Here is a 22208-nt window from a genome sequence, read left to right as displayed (position 1 = left end):
TATTATGATATATATCATTATATAGTTATATATATATAAGATTTTTGTAATTTTTTTTAAAAGATAAAGGTCTTCTTTTATCATTCCTCCCAAAAATTCAAATGAGAATTTTTTTTTTAACACTTAATGTTCTAAAATACCCAGCTGGAGCTTTCTGTCATGGTGGTTTTTCTATTTTAGTTAAAGGGAAAAAGCCATAAAATGTATTTTTATTTGTATGAATGTTTACATTAGAGACATAAATGACCATATAGGAGAAAAATACAGTACAAAGAGTGATAGTGATAAATTTTGGGGGAAAATGTCATTTTACACTATTTTGTTTATCAGTTTTTAAGATCAATATCTATCTATTTCATAGATAATCTTGGCCACCTTCATGAGTATAAGAATTTACAACAGCATGGTTAGAAATATCAGTGGGGCTTTCTGGTTAAGAGACCAGAAATCTAAGGTCTCTGATTTTACTGCTCAGATTTGTGAAGAAATTAAAAGTTATTGGTCATATATATGTCCGGTACCAAAAAGAATTTCTAATAACCACAGACGTGTGGAAGCCCTGAGGAAGAATGATAGAAATGCACTGAAAAGTGTAAACACACACACTCACAGACACATACACACACACACAAATCTTAAGAAAGAAACAATCAAAAGGACCCCTCCAAAAAAAAAAAAATCTGAAGGAGATTTCTCAAAGTTGTCAACTAAGTGTACCTACCTTACAAGCATAAGATTTTCAGTGACCAGATGAATGCAGCAAAGCACTCATAATCCTCCAAAGCAAGCAACCTTCATTAATGTTTCTCTGAAACAACTCCCCCAAAACACAAGGCCACTAAATGAAAAGTATGTTTGGGATTTTCTTTTATTTCCAGACATAGAGTCAATAGTGGAAAAGAGCTAGGCTGAAAAGATTCTTTCATTTTTAAAAAATTTTCATTGTTCCAAGATTCATTGTTTATGCACCACACCCAGTGCTCCATGCAATACGTGCCCTCCTTAGTACCCACTACCAGGTTCACCCATCTCTCCACCTGCTCCCCTCCAAAATCCTGTTTGTTTCTCAGAATCCACAGTCTCTCATGGTTCGTCTCCCTTTCTGATTTTCCCTAATTCACTTTTCCTTTTCTTCTCCTAATGTCCTCCATATTATTCCTTATGCTCCACAAGTAAGTGAAACAGTATGATAATTGACTGTCTCTGCTTGACTTATTTCACTCAGCGCAATCTCCTCCAGTTCCATCCATGTTAATACAAAAGTCAGGTATTTTTCCTTTCTGATGGCTAAGTAATACTCCATTGTATATAAGGACCATATCTTCTTTATCCATTCGTCTGTTGAAGGGCATCTTGGCTCTTTCCACAGTTTGGCAGTTGTGGCCATTGCTGCTATGAACATTGGGATACATATGGCCCTTCTTTTCACTACATCTGTATCTTTGAGAAAAATACTGAGTAATGCAATTACAGACTCATAGGGTAGCTCTATTTTTAATTTTTTGAAGACTCTCCACACTGTTTTCCAAAGTGGCTGCACCAACTTGCATTCCCACCAGCAATGTAGAAGCGTTCCCCTTTCTCCACATCCTCTCCAACACTTGTTAATTTTGGCCATTCTAACTGGTATAAGGTGGTATTTCAATGTAGTTTTGATTCGAATCTCCCTGATGGCTAATGATGCTGAACATTTTTCCATGTGTCTGTTAGCCATTTGTATGTCTTATTTGGAGAAGTGTCTGTTCATGTCTTCTGCCTATTTTTTGACATGATTAACTCATGTCAACACTCTGTTTTATTTAGTGTGGAGTTTGAGGAGTTCTTTATAGATTTTGGATCTATAAAATCTGTAATGTTGTTTGCAAATATCTTCTTCCATTCTGTGGGTTGCCTCTTTGTTTTGTTGACTGCTTCTTTGCTGTGCAGAAGCTTTTGATCTTGATGAAGTCCCCAAAGCTCATTTTTGCTTCTGTTTCCTTTGCTTTGGAGACGTGTCTTGAAAGAAATTGCTGTGGCCAATGTCAAAGAGGTTACTGCCCGTGTTATCCTCTAGGATTTTGATAGATTCCTGCCTCATGCTGAGGTCTTCTATCCATTTCAAGTTTATCTTTGTATATGGTGTGAGAGAATGGTCGAGTTTCATTCTTATACATAGGTGTCTAATTTTCTCAGTACCATTTATTGAAGAGATTTTTTCCATTGGATACTTTTTCCTGCTTTGTTGAAGATTATTTGACCATGGAGTTGAGATTCCATATCTGGACTCTACTTTGTTCCATTGGTTTATGTGTCTGTTTTTCTGTAGGCTGAAAAGATTCTTGGGAGAAGGATGTTCCATTTCTTTCTAGCAAGAGAATTAAGTCTTTTCCAGACTATCGTATCATATCCACTGTATATGAAGCCTACAAAATTCCACAAAGGAGAACCCATTTGCATCTGCTACCAAACAAAGAGATTGTATAAACATTGCTCATCTAGGGGTAAATAGATAAGTGATAAAGGGAAATTATAAATCAAGAAACATGTTTAAAAATATAGCCTTCAAGATACTGAAAAAAACCCTTCTTCTGAAAATAAAAGTAAATTATAGATGCTTTGTAATATCAATAAAATTAAGCTAAGTTGGAGTTCATAAAATAAAATAGATGAAATAAACAACAGACTGATATAACGTGAGCTGTCTGTTAGTTAGAGGGTAGTAAAGATTATACAATGTAAACAATAATTACAGGATTGATGCCAATACAAGAAGTAATAAAAAGTGGAACTAAACTGTAGGAAGAAGTATATCATAGGCACACTTAAGCTCTTCCATAATGTTAGAGGAGTGAAGAGGAGACTAAAATGCAAAATATGCAAAAGGAGAAGCTAATATGGTGGGCAGAGGATGATCCAAACATATAACTTTGTTTCTTAAGTTGACATCAGAACACCTGGGATATAAGTAATAATTAAAGACACAATAGAATTAAACTTAATAAGCTGAGTCATAGTATGATTTGTGAACAACAACAACAAAAAGACTCACTTTATACAGGGAAAATTAATGAAGTACTGGAAAGAAACGAATGACTTTTACTTTCAATAATAAATATTTTTTACCAATGAAGAAAAATGAAAGACTAATTGCAAAAGAAAAAAAAATCAACATTTTTGGGAACATCACTGCAACACTAAATAAGAGAAGTAAGTGTATGTTGAGATGACCCCTAACATTTTGACCCAAATTGGAACCCAAAAAATAAAAAAATCAAAATTCAGTAGTTGTTTATTTGTGAAGGAAGGAATCATCTATTCTTTTTTAAAGGATTTTTTTAAAATCCAGGTAGTTAGCAGACAGTGTAATATTCATTTCAGGTGTACAACATAGAGATTCAACATTTCCATACAACACCCAGTGCTTAAGCCCCATCACTCATTTAGCCCATCCCCCAACCATCGCCTCACTGGAACCATGAGTTTTTTCCCTGTGGCTAATAGTCTGCTTATTGGTTTGTCTCCCCCTCCCCCACTTTTTCTCATTTGTTTTTTATCTTAAATCCCACATATGCAAGTGGAAGATGGAGGCAAAGGGAGAGGGAGAGAGAGTATCTTAAGCAGGCTCCACCCTCAGTATGGAGCATGATAGAGTACTTGATCTCATGATCCTGAGATCGTGACCTGAGGCAAAAATCAAGATTCAGATACTTAATTAACTGAGCCACCCTGATGCCCCGAGACTCATCATGTATAAACAAAGTCAAGGTAATCATCTAATAAATTCAATGAGAAAAATAACCCATAAAAATACACATAAGCAAAATTAAGAATAGAGACTGAAGAAATAAAAATGCAGCATATAAATTTGAAGATATTGATGGAGTTAATAAGTCTCTAGAACAATAATTTGCCAAACATTGAACTAAACATATATCAAATTGTCATACATAACTGAAGTGTTACTAGGTGTTAAAGGAATGCCTTCGTTCCATATAACAAATTTATCTTTGCCTCCAGGGAGGTAAAATGAACCTTTATTGATTGGTCTCCACAGGTAATTGTTTCCCCACGTGTGTAACACACATGGCTAGTATATTCACAGATAGTCATAAAGTTCTGAGAATCCTGTGATGCTGAGCAAAGTTCCATTATAGATCTCAGGTTTACTTAGGCCACCTTTATAATTAATTATACTTTAAGAAGATCATTCTGACTCACATTTTCAAGCTAAATGACTCATTAATAACTTTGGGATCATACATCAGCCAATATAAATTGGGTGATAAGAATATCCAACAGAAAAGCACTTGAAAAATAAAATATATTAGACTAATCTTAAAAACAAAAACAAAAGCAGAAACAAAACTACCCCAAATGGATGTATTTTACGGGGAAATCATGTTATTATTCCAGAAAGAAATAATACTATCTTGTTTAAATTACCCCCAACAAAAAGGTTACTAAACATATGAGCCTTTTCAGCATGGTTTAACAATGGAAACTAATATATTTGGGCATATTCATTTATTTATTTTTGGTTTCATTGATTTCTGATTTTAGATTTTTATCTATTCGAATTTCCATAGATTACTAACCATAATAGTAAAAATAATAAGTTAATACTGCTTGAGCACTGAAACTATATTAGGCCCCGTGCTAAGTGCTTCATAAGTATTGTCTCGTTTTATCTGCACAATAACCCTGCTAGGTATTATCCTCATAATAGAAATAGAAATAGAAAACAGAGACATTTATTTATTTGCCAATTCAGCTTGCGTCTCAGATATCACTACACAGACTAGTTAATCAACATTCAGTATGAACGAACATATAAACATCTCTGCCTTTGTCATACTTACCTTTTGCAAGAACCATTTTGGAAAAAATAGTTGTGCACAGACACTTAATCAAACTCTTTCTTAGTAAAATGAGAATTTGACCTTGGGTTCCTACGCCAGTAGTGTTCCCCTAGAAATCTAATAAGCATAGATTATCAACTGTAATTCAACAACATTACTTTTGATGAAAAGTGACCCCAAGCTAAGCAATTACATCTGGATTGGTAGGACATATGCAGGAGCTACCAGCGCGTAATGGAAATGCCGTATCAGGGGCTTTCCTGAGTGTGATGACATTAGTGACTCTGTACAATCCCTATGTCCTGTGGTCATAGCATTGTTAAAAGAAATACTGGATTCTTTCAGTTATGAGTCTATTAGTTAGGAATACCCTTGCCCCTCATCTCCTTGTGCCCAGATGGTCCCTAGATGTGGAACTGTACTAAGAATTGCTTCAAGGACTTCTGTGGAGAAAATTTTTTGATGCTGCCTTGCTGGCCAGCTGTGGTTCTTCAATACCTTCCAGCATAGCTGGGTTTCTGATATGTCATGTGGTAGTCTAAACAATATTTAATCCTAAGGAAACTCTCTAGTGAGCATTGTAATAGCCGAAAATGTGCATGTGGCAGGTGGTGATAAGTATTCTGATTAGGAGTGAAAGGACATATCAGAGTGAAGGTTTAATGGTGGGGATTAAAACAAAATTAACAAACAAATAAATTAAAGTGTGTCAGGGAGACTCTCACATAGAAGGTGACCTATAAATACTTGCTAAATATTAGCTTAAAAATTTAACAATAATTTCCAAAGTCATGTAGTTAATAAAAGGCTAATCCGGGTTCGGTAATCTAGAAGATGTGAATCAAGCTTATTTTTATTTCCCCAAGGACATCTTGGAAATCTGGACAATAACAATGAAAAATTCTCTAAAGTTCCTCTGTTGATATGTAGGAGAACATAGCACTATTTGACATGCTGAAAGTTACCATTAGTTTGCCAAGGTGAGGTCATTGTTCAGTTCAGCATCTCCTTATATTCAAGAGTGTGGTTCACTATCTTCATGTACATGGTGTCTGGTCCAGTATCATCATATATGTGTGTATGACTAATATCATAACAGTTGGTTCATTATAATATTCAGGATTGAAAAGTAACAGTCTCCAGTTTTCTCCACAATTTATATCAGATGTTTCACCAATTTGAAATTAAATTTCTACTTCTAGGAGTTTGAATTGAATTTCAAAGTGTATTTTAAGAAATAGACTGTATACTTCTATAGAGAATATTATTGATAAGCTAGGTAAATTTTCAAAAATACAAAATCAACAGGATGTCAAATATCTGTTTCTAGATTTTTACATGTTATGAATATGATTTTTGGTATTTAGAACTTGCAGTTTTTAAATGCAGCTCCTTTGCATTATTTTAAAGTCAGTACTATGGTAACCACTGATGACATAATAAATAAAATAATTATGCAAGCCAACTTATATAGTTCCATATATATTTAAAGAGTTGTGCTGGGCCACACATAGGTGTCCTATAGAGACTAGTAAGATCATTAGTCTTGTGGGTAAAATTGAAGTCAAATAAAATATAAACAAATAATTCCCATTATGACCAATTCATAGTTTTCACACTGTTTGACTGATATGTATATAAGAAGTTATCACTTAAGACATGTAATCCAGATGAAACAAGAGCATAATTTTGATCTGAGAATTACTGACTTTTAACAAAGTAAACCTTATGATCTAAGAGGTAGTGACCGCAAATGGCTGCTTTAAATGCCATACCAGTAGGTTCATTATTTTTTGTGCATTAAATAATGATTTTAATAAAAGTCTCGAGTTCATGTTCTGAAAGCTATTACCTTTCAGCCATTGCATATACTTCTTTGTCTAGAGGGCAAAGTGAACAACATCTCATATTTTTCTTAGGCACGATATGAAAGCATTAATTTCCTTCTGCTGCTTTGATGGAACGCGGTGCTTTGGGGCAAGTCAATGCAAAATGATCACATTTTCACTCGTAATCAATATAGTTGGCTGACAGTGGGCATCTATTTTTCATTCCAGCATACAGTAAAGTAAAATGATATGTGGATTTTCTTCAAAAGAGGTGCTTTTAGGAAACACAGATGAAATAGCATTTTTAGCAAGCCACTGAGAAAGTTGGTTATTACTGCAACTCCTTGGCTGCAGAGACAGATGTGAGTCTGGCCTTTTCTTTTCTCCTCTTCTATCTCAATGGGATAATTTGAAAATCTGTAACTTTACTTAAGGAGTTGGCTATGAATCATAAATGACAGAATTAGTTTTTAAGGATAATATATTTAGTCCTTGTAGTGTCTCTGTGGACTCCTTGACTTCTAAACACCCATTATGTTTTATGTGAAGAGCATAGATCTGCATTTTCTGCTGAAAAAAACGTAATTACCAAATTGCTGCAGGTCCATTTTTTTCTAAGTCATATATTTTCTACTCATGAGATTTTCTAAAATATGAATAAGCTAAATTATAGAAAATGTCTCAAATTGCAGTTAGCTGATTTTGACTGAAAAGCAGTGGATATTTGATGTTGAAGTTGAAATGTTAGAATGCTTGGAGAAAATGACTAACAATAAAAGAACTAACTTTTATAAACTCTATAGGATCCTTTGAATTTCATAGTCATACCAAAAATGTGTATTTTACTTATTCAAATTCTATAAAATTTTATTGTCTTTCTATAAATAAATTTTTGCATTTATTCAGATGGTTAGGAAACTGACTCACCAAGAACAGAAGGGTAGGATAGGAGGGAGGAAGATAAGGAAGGAAAGGGGGAGGGTGAGAGAAAGAGTCTCTTTAGGGCTGGCCGATTCCATGGGCAGAAATTGCTTTGCTTCTGGAGCCTTTTGGTCATGTTGCCATGGAGTCTCTCTCTGATATATTGGGCAAATTTTCAGCAATCTTGTTAGGGTAGTTTTCAATCGTAGGTGAGGAAAAGGATTAAAGATGATGGTTCTTATTTTATTTCATAAGTGTCCAGATTGTGTAGGTTTGCAAAAATCACCAGGCTCATGGGGTCATGACTGTACTTTAACAACTAGAGAGAGTATTGAGAAGATGAACTGGAACAGATTTCTGTAACTGTTTATCATTCAGTTACTTGGGACCATGACTCCTTGGGCAATTCTTTCTGCTTGATTTGTTTTAGTGTCTAGGAACTGATTGATGATATTGTGCGTCTTGATTGATTTTAGAATACCAGTTTGGAGGAGAAACATCATGATTGATTTCCAATTCATTGGCATAACCGTACTTTAAAGCATTATCTATTGTTGTTTTGAAATAATACATACACAAATCCATCATGCTGATAAAGGAGTCAATTAAATAAGTGCCTGTATGGAATTAAATGTGAAGACCCCTGTTTACCTGCCTCCTGCAACCTTGAGACTCTAGAGTTCAATGTATTTTCCATATTGTGTTTACCTTTCCAGTCCTATTCCTGTGCATTTTCAAACCTTTATATGAACACACAGATATTGAAAAAAGTGATCATATTACATGTTGTATTAAATGTCTATTGCTGCATAATAAATTACCACAAAATAGTGGTTTATAACTGCCCCAATTTATTAGCTCACGCTTACATAGATCTGAGATCTGGCATGGCTCAGCTAGATTCTAACTTCTTGGTTTCACAAGGCTGGAATGAAGATGTTGGCCGGACTTAGCTCTTACATGGAGACTTGAAGGAAGAATCTGCTTCTATGCTTATTTCGACTGTTGACAGAACCCAGTTACTTGTAGCTCTAGATCTGCAATCCTTGTTTCCTTGCTGGCCATTGGCCAAGGGCTGTCCTTAGCTACTGGGGGCTCCCAGGCCTTTTGATACAGCCCCTCTAACTTCAAAGCAGCAATGGTATGTCAAGTTCTTCTCATGCTTTAAATATCTCTGACTTCCCTTCTACCCTCAGCCAGGATGAAAGCTCTGCTTTTAAGAGTTTTTTTTACATTGAGCCCACATGGATAATTCGGAGGAATCCCTTTATTTTCAGGTCAGTTGATTAGATGTACTCATTACATCTGCAAAGGTAAGGAAACATATCTGTGGGAGTAATACCAGGCAGAGGTGAACATGAAGGTCAAGATGCACAACCACCACACCTCAGTTTGTGTGCAACTTGCCTTTTTCACTTAGCAGCATGTCTTTGAAATCTTTCTGTGGATCTAATGTTTCTGTGTTCTTCCCATTTGTATTTCTTTTACATGATGTCACTATATTCTTCCATGGCATGGAGATAGCATACAACATTTAATCCTTTTCCTACTTGTGGAAATTTTAGTTGGAAGTTGTTTAGTGTTATAAATGATAAGAGGCAATATTAGGTTTCTAAAAATCTAATGACCTGAGTCAATTAATGGCCCCACTACTTTTCTCAGTATGTGAATTGAGTCAGCTCTTTAACTTCTTTGGACTGTATTCTTTGTTTATTTTTAAAGGATGGGTAATAGTATTTATTTCACAGAGTTAGTAGGGAGATTAGGTAGCGTAATAGAGGTAAAATGGTTATCCTGGCAGAAAATATTCACTGAAATAATGTGAATCATTTCTATGCTACACTGACATGTGTATTTCTACGGCGTAATTTCCTAGAAGTAGGATTTAGATAGAAGATTAATGCACTTTTAACTTAGATAAGACCAAATTGCTTTATGGTAAATCCATCCCTGTAAGAAAGACACAATTTTCTGATTTTTCCTGACCCTCTAATACTGGATTAGGTGCTCCTTATTTAACAAGTGTTTATTAAGTACTTACGATATACCAGATACCTGCTAAGTATCATGCAATACAATTGTGAGCAAAACAGGCATGGTTCTTGCTTGTTGAATTTTACAATTTCATAATTTGTCAGTAAATGAATAAGATAAACATCTTATTTTACTTTTTAATAATTCTTTATTTTTAAAAATATTTTATTTATTTATTTGTCAGAGAGAGAGAGATAAGAGGCCACAAGCAGGGGGAGCAGAAGAGGGAGGGGGAGAAGCAGGCTCTCTGCTGAGTAGTAAGTAGTCAGGCTAGAATAGAAGAAAGATGTGATGAGATTGCTTCTCAAAGGAAATAAAATTATCAAGGCTTACTATTAAACTGAAAGGCAGTTATCAGGACAGGTAAGTTTCTACCTTGCAAAAAACTGTATAGATAATAGTGCTAATTATCAAGGGAAGATAGAGGAAGTTTGAGTCGGAGGGAAGACCATGCTTTTGAACATAGGCACGTTGAATTTGAGGAGAATTTGAGACACCCCAGGGGAGATGTCAAATATACAGTAAAATATATAGAACACGGAAGAGGTGTGGGCTGGACATAGATGTTTTAGCATTTGTGTTTTGAAGTGGTAATTCAAACCATAGGGAATTATGATACCGTGCACCTCTTTAAAGAACAGAGCTGTACCATTCAATACAGGAACCACTAATGACATGGGACTTCTTAGCACTTGAAATATGGCTGGTCTGAAGCTAAAATTACACCCAATTTTGTAAATTCAGTAGGATACAAAGTATGTAAAATATCTCACTGAAATTTGTTTATGTTGACTGCATGTCAAGATGATAATATTTGGATATATTGAGTTATTAAAACTAGTCTCATCTGTTTCTTTTTACACTTCTGATGTAGCTTCTATAATATTTAAAATTATACATGTGCCGTTTATGACTCACATTATATTTCTATTGGATAGCGGTGGTACAGTGACAAAAAAAAGTACCTATATTTGATTTTCTTAAAGTTCAAATTTGAACTTTAAGAAAATCAAATATTTAATGTCTTGGTAGAGAATGCTTAGCTGCAAAGGATGTTGTAAAAAAGCAGTCAGACTACAAAGAGAAAAATAATACTTAAAAGCAGAGAAAAAGTACACTTTGAAAGAAAATGTGCTTTATTGAATATTGCTCAGAGGTCAAAAAAGATATAGATTGTAAAGTGTGCATTGGATTTATGACTAGGGATTTTTATAAAGGCAATGACATTTATTTTGGTGGAGAGGGATGAGTTGAAGACACCTTTCTGAATGTTGATGAACAAACCGAATGAAAAGAATTAGAAATTGGGAGGGCAGACATATCTATGAAATTTGGCTAAAAAAGCGGAAGTAGAATGAAGTGACATGTTTTAATACAAAGGGATTTGAACATATTAAAAACAAAACAAGACAAAACATACAAACAAACAAACAAACAAACAACAACAACAAAAAACCAAGAGAATTATGCAGAAAAGAAGGAAAGGTTTCAGATACAGGAGAAGTTAGACATATTGGATAGTATGTAGATTATTTGAAGTAGAATCAGAAAGACCTACCAGAGAATTCATCACATGTTAAATAAGTATGTGTTGATCTGTCTATATGTATCATTAGGCAATAGCTCCAAGAAGATAGCCATTTCTTCTTCCTTATCTAACTCTCAACACCTGCCTATGAAATATTCTATTCCTAATATAGCATCAAGGTGTGTTTAGTACCTGAAGAAAATATGAAGGTTAAATATATGTATATATGTTTGCTGTATAGATCATAATCACAAAGAACAGTTCTTAGATACCATATTATTGTTAAAGAAAAAAGAATTCTTGATATTCATAATGCACAGTGAGAGGAAAGAAGAAAAGGCATTACATGCTGATTGTTTTCATATATGCTGTTTATACTATAGACCCTGTGGATGGCCAGAACCACTGGAAGCTGGGAAGTTTAATAAAAATATATAAGCACCAGTGTGGGATCTGCCACAGGGCCAATGAAAAATAAATGAATAAAACCCAAGCCACCTTCCCCCTACATGCCTTCAAGTCTAGGCAATTGGTATTACTGTGTTTCTTGATATCTATTATAACTTTATTCTAGGGTTCAAGTTAAATTATTTTATAATTTTCCACTTTAATAATGTATTTTAATCAAGTTGCTACTGATGAAACCATGTATATGCTGGGGTCGTTTGCCAGGACTAGGGTGTCCATAAGTGTGAATGAATATGAGAACAACCGAATGTTTGGGGATGCCTTAATGGTTGGATTGTTCTTGTTTTCTGCTTCCGTGGTACATTTCCTCTTTTCCTGGTAATATATCTTCTCTGTTGGTCTTAGATAGACATGGTGGGAACATAGAAAGTCCAGGAACAGGGCTGTCTGAACAGTAGTCTCATTCTGTTATAGATCAGTATACCTATTATTTTCTAGAAAATGAATTTGGATGAAATAGATAAAGTTCAAGGGATGCTGTATTTTGAGTAGATAACATTTAATGAGCACTTAAATTTTCCATAGGTTGTTGAAACATTTTAGAGTATCAATTCATTTAATTCTGAAACCAGCTTTTGGGGTAGATACTGTCTTATTGTTGTTATCAGCATTGTTAACCATCTTCATTTCATGAATGAGAACGGAAGGACACAGACTCTTTAAGTAACTAATCTAAATCCTCACAGTTAATAAGTGCAAAGAAAGGGATTTGAGCCCAGCCACTCTGACTCTAGTTTCCTAGCTTGTACCTACTAAGTTTTTAAACTGCGTAAAGCCAGATGGAAATGAGCTCTTAGTTCCTATACTCAAATAATAGAAGGAACTTGGTGATCTAATGGAGTAAGTTGAAAGCACTAATCTCTTTGTGTGTGTGTGTGTGTGTGTGTGTGTGTGTGTGTGTTTTAGGCTATGAAGGAAAAATGGGGCATTGCCTTGAGATCTGGCCTTATATACAACTGTGGCTTTATCAACAAGTGAAAACCCCATTAGTCTCAGTGTCCTTCTTTGCAAAGTCAGTCGGTTAGCCAGAAACTGTCAATAAAGTCATTAAGAACCATTGAATGATGAGATTCTTGAATATTCTTGGAATATTCCAATTAATAGATTTCATGTTTAAAATAATCATCTTAGCAAGTAGACTGCTAGATAGCAAATGATGAATATGTAAGTGGAAAAGGACACTATTACACATTTTCAGTGAAATCTTTATGAGAGAAATCTCTTTAATTTTTCTTTTAAAACATTTTTAGCAAGGGTGATGGATGACTAATTAGATGTTAATTGTTCATGTCTACTGATTAGGGAATTTAGGGAGGGTTTTTATGGCGTTGATTTAATAAGGAATGACACTTGAATCTTACCCATAATTAGCTTATTACATTTGGCTGCTGTTTGAATCTGTGCTATGGGAATGATTTAAAGAGATTAGTCTTTTTCAAGGACCACGTAAGTGCTGATACATTACCCTAGAACACCTTTCAAGCTTGCTGGAACAATGATGACCCTGATTCTATGTAATATGTTGATACACTCGTTAGGTTAAGGGGAAAAGCAAGAGATCTAGCTTTTGGGTATACCCCAACTCTCAGTATCAGTTATGAAAAGGTTATTCAGTTTGTTGCCTTATGCCTCCTTTAATGGGGAAATATTTCATGGTACTTAACAATGGAAAATCCATTTTTCAATGTGTACATCAAAAAAGAAACTATTCTCTTTCTTGCCAAAATTTGTGTATAAACCCTCCTTTCATCCCAGATTGACAGAGAATTGCCAACAGCAGAGGAAAGAGAAAAGAGTGAGAGTGCTCAGCTTAGATAAAGAAAGCTGCGGAAATAATTCCAAGAGTGAATTAATAAACACTTGTGTGCCTGATATTCAGCTTAAGAAATGCAACATTGTAAACAGTATTAAGCTCTGGGTGTTACCTGAGGTTGGAGTAAATCATTTTCAGGCATATCTTTATATTTTTACTACATATTTATGTATCTCTAAACAATATGCTTGCATTTTTTCATTGTTGGAAATTTATGAAGCTTAACAAATGGCAATCTTTTTCTTTGCCTGAGTTCAGAACCAGTTGAAAAATAGACTAAGAAGTTAGGTAGCTAGAGATCGCTTGATAGCTAGCAAAGGGGAAAGGCTTAGCTGTGCACCAACAATGAGCTCCTGAGATGTGAAGTCCAAAATTAGAGTTATCTATTCATTGCTTAGAAAGACAGAATGATTGCAGACCTTCCTATATGGAGGTAAATCATACTACCCGTAGGAGCAGATCAGAATGTCTCTCTGTGAGTCCAGCTAACCCCCAATAAAGAAGAAATGTGGAGCAAAGTATCTTCAGAAGCCAAGGAAAGAACACAGAATCACCAAGGAATTCCTTTGTCCATAATTAACAAGGGTTATCACCACCTACTTCCATAAGAGGAAGGGAAAGTTTACTTAAAAGCCCCACTGTAAAAATTTTAGTTATTGCATAAATTAAAGTATAACTTAAAGATCTAGTAGACAGAATTTTATTTTAAGCTTAATCATTATTCTTTCCCATCTTCAGAAAATCCTAAATGAAAAGATCTCTTGATATAGTGCTATATCACTGGATTAAGTGGGCTAAACGGACCCTGTTTGTTTCATAGGAACAAAAATTTTTTATTTTATTTTTTATTTTTTTTTTAAAGATTTTATTTATTTATTTGACAGACAGAGATCACAAGTAGGCAGAGAGGCAGGCAGAGAGAGAGAGAGAGAAAGAGGGAAGCAGGCTTCCTGCGGAGCAGAGAGCCCGATGCGGGGCTCGATCCCAGGACCCTGAGATCATGACCCGAGCCGAAGGCAGCAGCCCAAACCACTGAGCCACCCAGGCGCCCCCAAAATTTTTTAATCTGGAGTTAGAAAAGGCAAATGTGTAAGACTGCTTAAAAAAAAATCTAGCCTACCTTACTTTACTACATGCTCCTGTTGGGTAACTCAGAGTCAATCATATTTATTCCTTGCCACAGACCAATTCCACAGAATAAAAGCAAAATAGTCTGTTTGAAAGTATGTATTTGTACATTAAATAGATTGTACATTAATTCAAAATAAAATATACACATTTAAAATACATATTTCTTGGGGCACCTGGGTGGCTCATTGGATTAAGCCTCTGCCTTCGGCTCAGATCATGATCTCTGGGTCTGGGGATTGAGCCCTGCATTGGGCTCTCTGATCAGTTGGAAGCCTGCTTCCCCCTCTCTCTCTGCCTGCCTCTCTGCCTACTTGTGATCTCTGTCAAATAAATAAATAAAATCTTTAAAAAGATAAAATATATATCTCAAATTTACTACTACATATATAACTTTTGAGTATTTAAACAAATAAAAATTCATCTCTTTTCTATAGTTTCCATGCCATACTCATAATTAGTTTAATGAGGCTGCTAAAGAGTTTTGAATCATGGCTTACTTACCTTTCTATATACAGATAAGCTTTCTTCCTTGTCCTTAAATAATACCTTAAACTTGAAAATCCATTTCAAAATATAAATCAAATGAGAAAATGCAAGATGATCCAAAAAAATTGTAAGCATTTCAGGAAAACGAATAGCATTCACATTTTGGAAAGCATAGTAGGACAATAACAGAACTTTTAACTATTTGATATATAAAATAATGATGTTTGACTGACTTAGAGTAGAAGGATAATGGGGAAATTTCTTGTTGTTTGAGTAATGGGGAACATGCCAAGGGACTAGCTATGTTTCATGTCTGGTTCATTCCTTGTTTGCTATCATAAGGGGAAAATTTGATGCTGTTAAGGACTATTCTTGGATGTGGTGTTTGAGAATCATCCAGTTCAGTTTCTCCTCTGTGTGACTGCAAGTATTCTTGGATACGTGTTCCAGTATTAGAAGACAAAATATGTAATAGAAATAACCACAAAATTCAAATATCAGTTAATAGGAAATCTACCACATTATATCTGTGTACTTTCATAAACATTCTCTCCTTTGAAGTTCACAATAAAAATGAATGGATGTTATTCCATTTTACTGAGCAGGGAAGCTGACAGGGGTTTATTCAAGTTGAGGTAGTTACTGTTATTGCCCCCATCATAGAGATGAACAAGCTGAAGCACAGAGACTTAAGTGATTTATCCAAGTTCACTCAGCTGGGAAATGAGTTATAAACTCAGCCAGTCTGACTTTGGAGCCTGTGTCCGTAACTACTACACCATCTGAGAGAGGCAATGAGAAGGCAAACTTCTTCATCTAGGTTGAAATATATTTACCGTTCTAGTCAATATATATTCTCAGAGAAAACTCTAAAAATACCAGTCTAGCAACTTTTCTCCTCAGGCTATATTTAATTTAATTCCGCTGAAGCATTTGATGCCTTCGGACTAATTCTCTTCTTAAAACTGTCTTCCTTTGGCTTCTATATTGAGAAAAATAATCCAATATTTGCATAACGTTTTACAGTCACTTTTACAAACATCATTTTATTTTATGTATATAGAGCTTGGGCTATGTTGGGAAAGTTTTGTGATAACCATTGTATAGATGAGGAAATTAATGCACAGAGACAGTCAATAACTGGTAATAAGTAGAGAAACCACATCTAAAACTCCTACCTTTAGGTTAACTGGCCTTGCACAAATTCTGTTGAAGAATGTTGCCTCCTTAAAATTTGTTTTCCAACTGGGTGAATTACTCTTTTTTTTTTTTTTTAAGAGATTTGTTTATTCATTTACTTTTAGAGAGAGAGAAAATATGTGAGAGTGGGGGTAGGAGCAGAGGGAGAGGGATTGAATCATAAGCAGACTCCCCACTGACCGTGGAGCCCATGCAGGGCTCGATCTCACCACCCTGACATCATGACCTGAACCAAAATCAAGAGCTGGTCACTTAACTAACTGAACCACCCAGGTGCCCCTGAATTTAAAGTTACTATTTTTCTTACTCATATTGGACCATTTTAAACTTGTTGATTATGGTTAGATTTTACTGAGCTTGGGTTTAGAATAATTGTTGCCATCTTAGAAAAATAGTGTGTGTTTGTAGTGTTTAATAATGTATCAATTACTGCCATGAAACCAAGCTATAGTGTAATGCATCCAGGGGATGTCATATCTGTATTAAAAATAATAAACTAATTTATTCATTAAATTCTCTATGTACATATGTAATATTGGTAATGTATAATTTATTTCTTAGGCTTCTTCGTGTCTTTATAACAGCCTACTGCCATCTACTGGGTTTTATTCAGAACAGTCCTATTCATCACCAAATTATAACTATAAATTTTATGAGTTTCATATCTGAGAGCTTGATATTGAGACTTCATTGATTTTTAACCTCTTTCTTCCTATTATAGATTATGAAATTATTTAGTGGAAAACTGGTTTAGTTTTTCTTATTTAGTATAATTTACCATTTTACTTCACAGGACATTTGGAATTCAGATCTTTCCAATAAACTTGAACATCATCACTATGATTTTGAGGTTCATATCAACTTTCTAATTTTATTGTATTTAAAACTTAGATTTCATTCTATAAAGTTTTTTTTTTAATTTTCTCATCCTTCTGTATTTTGAATTATATACACTAGTTACCTCTCCTATTTAAACTGGAAGGTAAAGTCTTAAGATAGCCCAAATCTCTGAAAATTATTTACAGCTAATGAGGAGGTAATGACAATAATATATAATATTACTTTTTGCAGAAACAAATACAATTATAAGTAACCTTTTAGTTTCTGTATATTGAAAAAAATTATTCCTTGGATACAAATTATTGTGTTTTCATTCACATGCTGCTAATAGAATGTAACTAACTTTAAGTTTGAAATTTTGTTTTTATTTATATTTTGTAAGTATTGTTTTGTTTTTAAAATAAGATTAGAAGTCTGATTAGGCTTTATAGGTATTAATTTCTCACCGATTTCAGTTATATAAGATAATGTGGTAGTGATTGTTACTACTTGCATGTATTGTGTTTTTCAAAGCACTTGTAATTCTACCTTTTTTTTTAGCCTTCTTTCAAAAGTAATAACTGACATGGAGAAAATGTTTCCCCAAATCATTAATAATGCTGATACTGATTTTTAAATTGTTAGCAATATTGAAATTATTGCAAGAGGCTTTACTGATATAGAATAGAGTCCACAGTACAATAAACAATGTTGCAGGCAAGTACTTCATAAATGGAATTTATAATAATATCATCCCAGATGAAATGCTCTTTTCTTTCTTTCCTTTTTTTTTTTAAGATATTTATTTATGTATTTATTTTTGAGAGGTAGGCAGGAGAGAGAGAGAGAGAGCATGTGAGCACTAACGGGAGAAGAGGCAGATGGAGAGAGAGAATCTTAAGCAGACTCTCAGCTGAGCGTGGAGCAGATGTGGAACTTGATCTCACGATCCTGAGATCATAATCTGAGCTGAAATCAAGAGTCGGATACTTAACTGCCTAAGCCACTCAGGCATCCCGAAAATGCTTTTTTTCAACAGCGACATTAAAATGCTTCTCTGAGGTTGCAGAGAAACCAAGACTGTTCAGCAGGAATAAAACTGGGGATAAGAATGGAATAAAAATACTGAAAAAAATTAAAAGTATGGCTGTATGGTTTTGAAGATTTAGAAGGGTAGAAAATGCAGTATTTCAGGCACTACTAATAATATCACATTTAACATGATTGATAAAATATGCATAACAAAGGTAACACCCTAAAGAACTTCTTTTGCAGAAGCCTTGGTATCATCACTCATTTCTCCATCTCTCATTAACCCCACATGTAATCATTTACCAAGAATTGACTTGTGCTCCCTACTATCTCTGATTTCCATTTCTTCTTGCTAATGGCTCTTTATCTGGCTCCCTTCTTATGTTACTATTGATATTGCAGTAATTTTTAATTGGTCTCCAATCCTCCAGACTTCTGTTTCTCTCGTTCGTGTTCCCCACCGACCAAAGCTGAAGTAGAGGCAAGGAAGGGGGAAGGAGTTAGGTTTGAAAAAGCTTGTTATTTGCCAAATGCTTCTCCGAACACTTTGCCCCCGTTTATCCAACACTCATGAGATAGATTAGTCCTAATTTGCAAGACATAAAATTGAGTACTGTAGAATTTCCATAGCTAGTCTAAGGTCACTGAGCTAGTAAATGTCAGGAACAGGATCCACTTCCAGTTTCCCATTTCATCTTTCCTAAACCAGATCCATGAGAATGCTTTCTACAGGTAAGAGCATTGCCACCTTTCAATGTCAGGCTATACTTTAATGATAAAAAACAAACAAACAAACAAAAAAAACACACACAAAAAAACCAGTTTATATTACACAACATTTTTCATCTTACCAAGCATTTTACTTAATGTTTTAAGTGTATTAATCCATTTAATCTTAAAAATAACCCTACCAGGTCATTAGTATTATTACCACCTTTTTTTTTTTTTTTTATGATGAGAAAGTGGGGCACAGAAAGTTAGTCTGACCAGTATTACAAAGCAAGGATATATGAGAGCAGGGATATGAACCTATGCATTTCAGCTTCAGAGTCCATGTTCTTTTTTTTTTTTTTTTTTTTTAAGATTTATTTATTTGTTTGAGAGAGAGTGCGCACAGGGGGTAGGGGAGTGGGAGAAAGAGAATCCTCCCGCAGACTCCTCACTGAGTGCGAAGCCCCATCCTGGACTCAATCTCACAATCCTGAGATCACCACCCTGAGATCAAGAACTGAACCCAAAAGCAAGAGCTGATCACTTAACGGAGCCACCTAGGTGCCCCCAGAATCCATGTCCTTAACTACCACATAAGACCTCATTGTTTCTTTGCAAATTTTTTTTTTTTAAGATTTTATGTATTTATTCTTCGGATTGAGAGGAAGAGAGAGAGCACAAACAGGGGAGCACCAGGCAGAGCAGGCAGAGGGAGAAGCAGTTTCCCCCATGAACAAGGAGCCCGATGTGAGACTCAATCCCAGGACCCTGGGATCATGACTAGGGCCGAAGACAGACACTTAGCCCTCCAGGCATCCCACAAATACTTTTTGACTTGAAACTTGAAAAGTCTAATAATGGTGTATGGAAATAGATTTTATGAATTAAATGTCAAGTGGAAATAAAAAGGGTATTGAGGTCCTGGAATTAAAAATCAAATAGAAAAATAAATTTTACCAGGTACATATTTAAGAACTGTGGAAACTTGAGAGGCTAAAGTCCTTGTTGAATCTTTCCTCAGTGCGCAATCAGAATAAACACAAACTTTGAAAGCATAGAGGGAAAAGAGAGGGATGGAAACAACAAAATATGGCATGCTTAAGAAAACAGAATAAATAGTGAAATAAAAATCGGGGATTGTAAGAACCAATCATTTCTCATAGTCCTGGTCATAAAAAATGTATGTTTAAACCTTGCCCACCTCAATAAGCATGCAAACTTCACGTTGTTTTATGACTTCTCAAACTTAGTTGGAGAAAAGTATTTAATTTAGTCTGCTATGAACAGAAGGTTTGTGTCCCCCCAGATTCAAGTATTGAAACTCTAATCCCCAATATGATATAGTATTTAGTGAGGGGCCTTTGGGAAGTGATTAGGTAATGAAGTCACTAGTGCCCTTATAAGAAGAGAAGGGAAAGAGCATGCTTCTTTTCTTCCTGCACCAGGAAGAGCCCCCTGCCCCCCACCATTAGGAACTCCATCAGTCACTACCTTAATCTTGAACTTCTTAGGCTCCAGAACTGTGAAAGGTAATTTTTGTTGTTTAAGCCACCCAGCCTAGGATTGTCTTGGTTTAGCAGTCCTAACTGATGAAGACCTAGTCTTCTAGCCAAGCAAACTCGGACTGCTTGCAAGGAGACTGCTGGTTTTGCCAAAATTGTGGTTGAATTCTGTATTCCAAAATGATGTATTGAAGTTTAACCCCTAATGCCTCAGAATATGCCCTTCTTTGGAAATAAGGTCATTGCACGTGTTTAATAGTTAAGATAAAGTCATACTGGAGTAGGATGGGTCCTTAATCAATATCACCATGTTGTTACAAGAAAAGGAGAGAGTTAAGTCCGAGTATAGACAGCCGTGTGAAGACAGCGACACACAGGGAGAACACTGTGTGACAGCAGAGGCAGAGATGGGAAGTATAGCAGCTAGCCGGAGTACAGAGCACTGATGGCCACTACCAGAAGCTAGAAAGAGACAAGAATTCTACCCTAAATCTCAGTGGAAGCATGGCTTTGCTGATACTGTGATTCCTGCACTTTTACCTTTCAAAACTGCAAGGGAATCCATTTCTGTTATATTAAGCCACCGGAAGTGTGGCTCTTTGTTATGGCAGCATGAGGAAACTAATATACTTAGCATCATTTCACACTCTGAGGGAGGCTCTTGCTCCCATGCTAGCCAGCCAGCTCTAGAATCTCTTCCATCTGTGGGTTTTCTATTTCTATTCATTACAATTATGTGCAATTGCCCAGAATGGTTATATTCAGAACAGGAAAAGCCCCTTTCGAAAACATGTGGCACTTTCCAACACATAAAAGATTTAAGTCATCCTCTGTCCTGAAAAGACCCCCCCACCCCCGCCATCGGCCCTACACACACAGGATTCACTTTGCAGTTCTTTCCTTTTCTTCAAAAGGAAAAGGGATGCACCTACTCCATCTGGAATGTTAGCTACAAGGCTATAGGAGGGTGGCAGCCCGCTCTCTCCCTGACTCAGTCAATTCATGGATAAATGATCTGTCCAAAAGGAAAGACTCACTGACTATGCAGTTTTGTAACCTATCTGAAGACTGTATGCTTCTTAGAACTGGTGCAGATACTGGTCTTATTACCCACCACAAACCCTTCTACATCCTGAATCACTTGAAATAGCTCCACCCACCCTTAACCTGTCATGATGAGCTGAGAACTCAAAATTGGTCTCTCATTCTATTCAACTATATATAACGTTGTAATCATAGCTCGCTCGCTCTTTTTTCTTTCTTTCTTTCTTTCTTTCTTTCTTTCTTTCTTTCTTTCTTTCTTTCTTTCTTTCTTTCTTTCTTCATCAAAGCTCCAGGAACATTCCTTAATTTCTCATTATTTCCACATATTATCTTGTCTCTTGTGGACTGGAAAACAATAAATCTTAACTGTTCTGTACCTTGATCAACAAAGTGATTTTTTTTCCCCCATTGGTTTCAGGAATTTGGTAAAATATATTACAGTTCTCATAGGCAGATTGCCAAAATTTCAAAATGCACACTGATTCTCAAAATACAAATAACCTAGGGATATTGTTTCTATTCCTCTCATTAAATCTTGTAGAACTTCAAAATTCTTAGTATTACCAATTATTCTTAGGTTTTAGGCTTGTCTGCTTTCTTCTTGAACGAGAAATCCCTTTCCATGTCACTTTTCATCAATGGATAATGTATCTGTCGAATGATTGTGAAACTATAGATATGAAATTTGGTGCAATACTCCTTAATATAATTTGCCTTTCAGAAAAACTCATCAGTCTAGATAATATTTTTGGTGTTCAATCCCTCCAGAGTTAGGAAAAAGTCAAATGAGATTATTTTTAGTCCAGAAGCAAAATAAATTATTTTCAAATAATTTTTAAAATATAATATTCA

General features: G+C 35.2%; 1 protein-coding gene across 1 annotated transcript in view; it reads left to right on the top strand.

Moving 5' to 3' along the window:
• ROBO2 (roundabout guidance receptor 2) overlaps window positions 1-22208 on the top strand; it is a 1682217-nt gene that overhangs the window by 165531 nt on the left and 1494478 nt on the right. The gene's annotated exons all lie outside the window — the stretch shown is intronic.

Source organism: Mustela erminea, chromosome 1 (genome assembly GCF_009829155.1).
Source record: "Mustela erminea isolate mMusErm1 chromosome 1, mMusErm1.Pri, whole genome shotgun sequence".
NCBI lineage: Eukaryota > Metazoa > Chordata > Mammalia > Carnivora > Mustelidae > Mustela > Mustela erminea.
The sequence above is the reverse complement of the archived record's forward strand: the minus strand, read 5'-3'. Positions and strand labels throughout refer to the sequence as shown.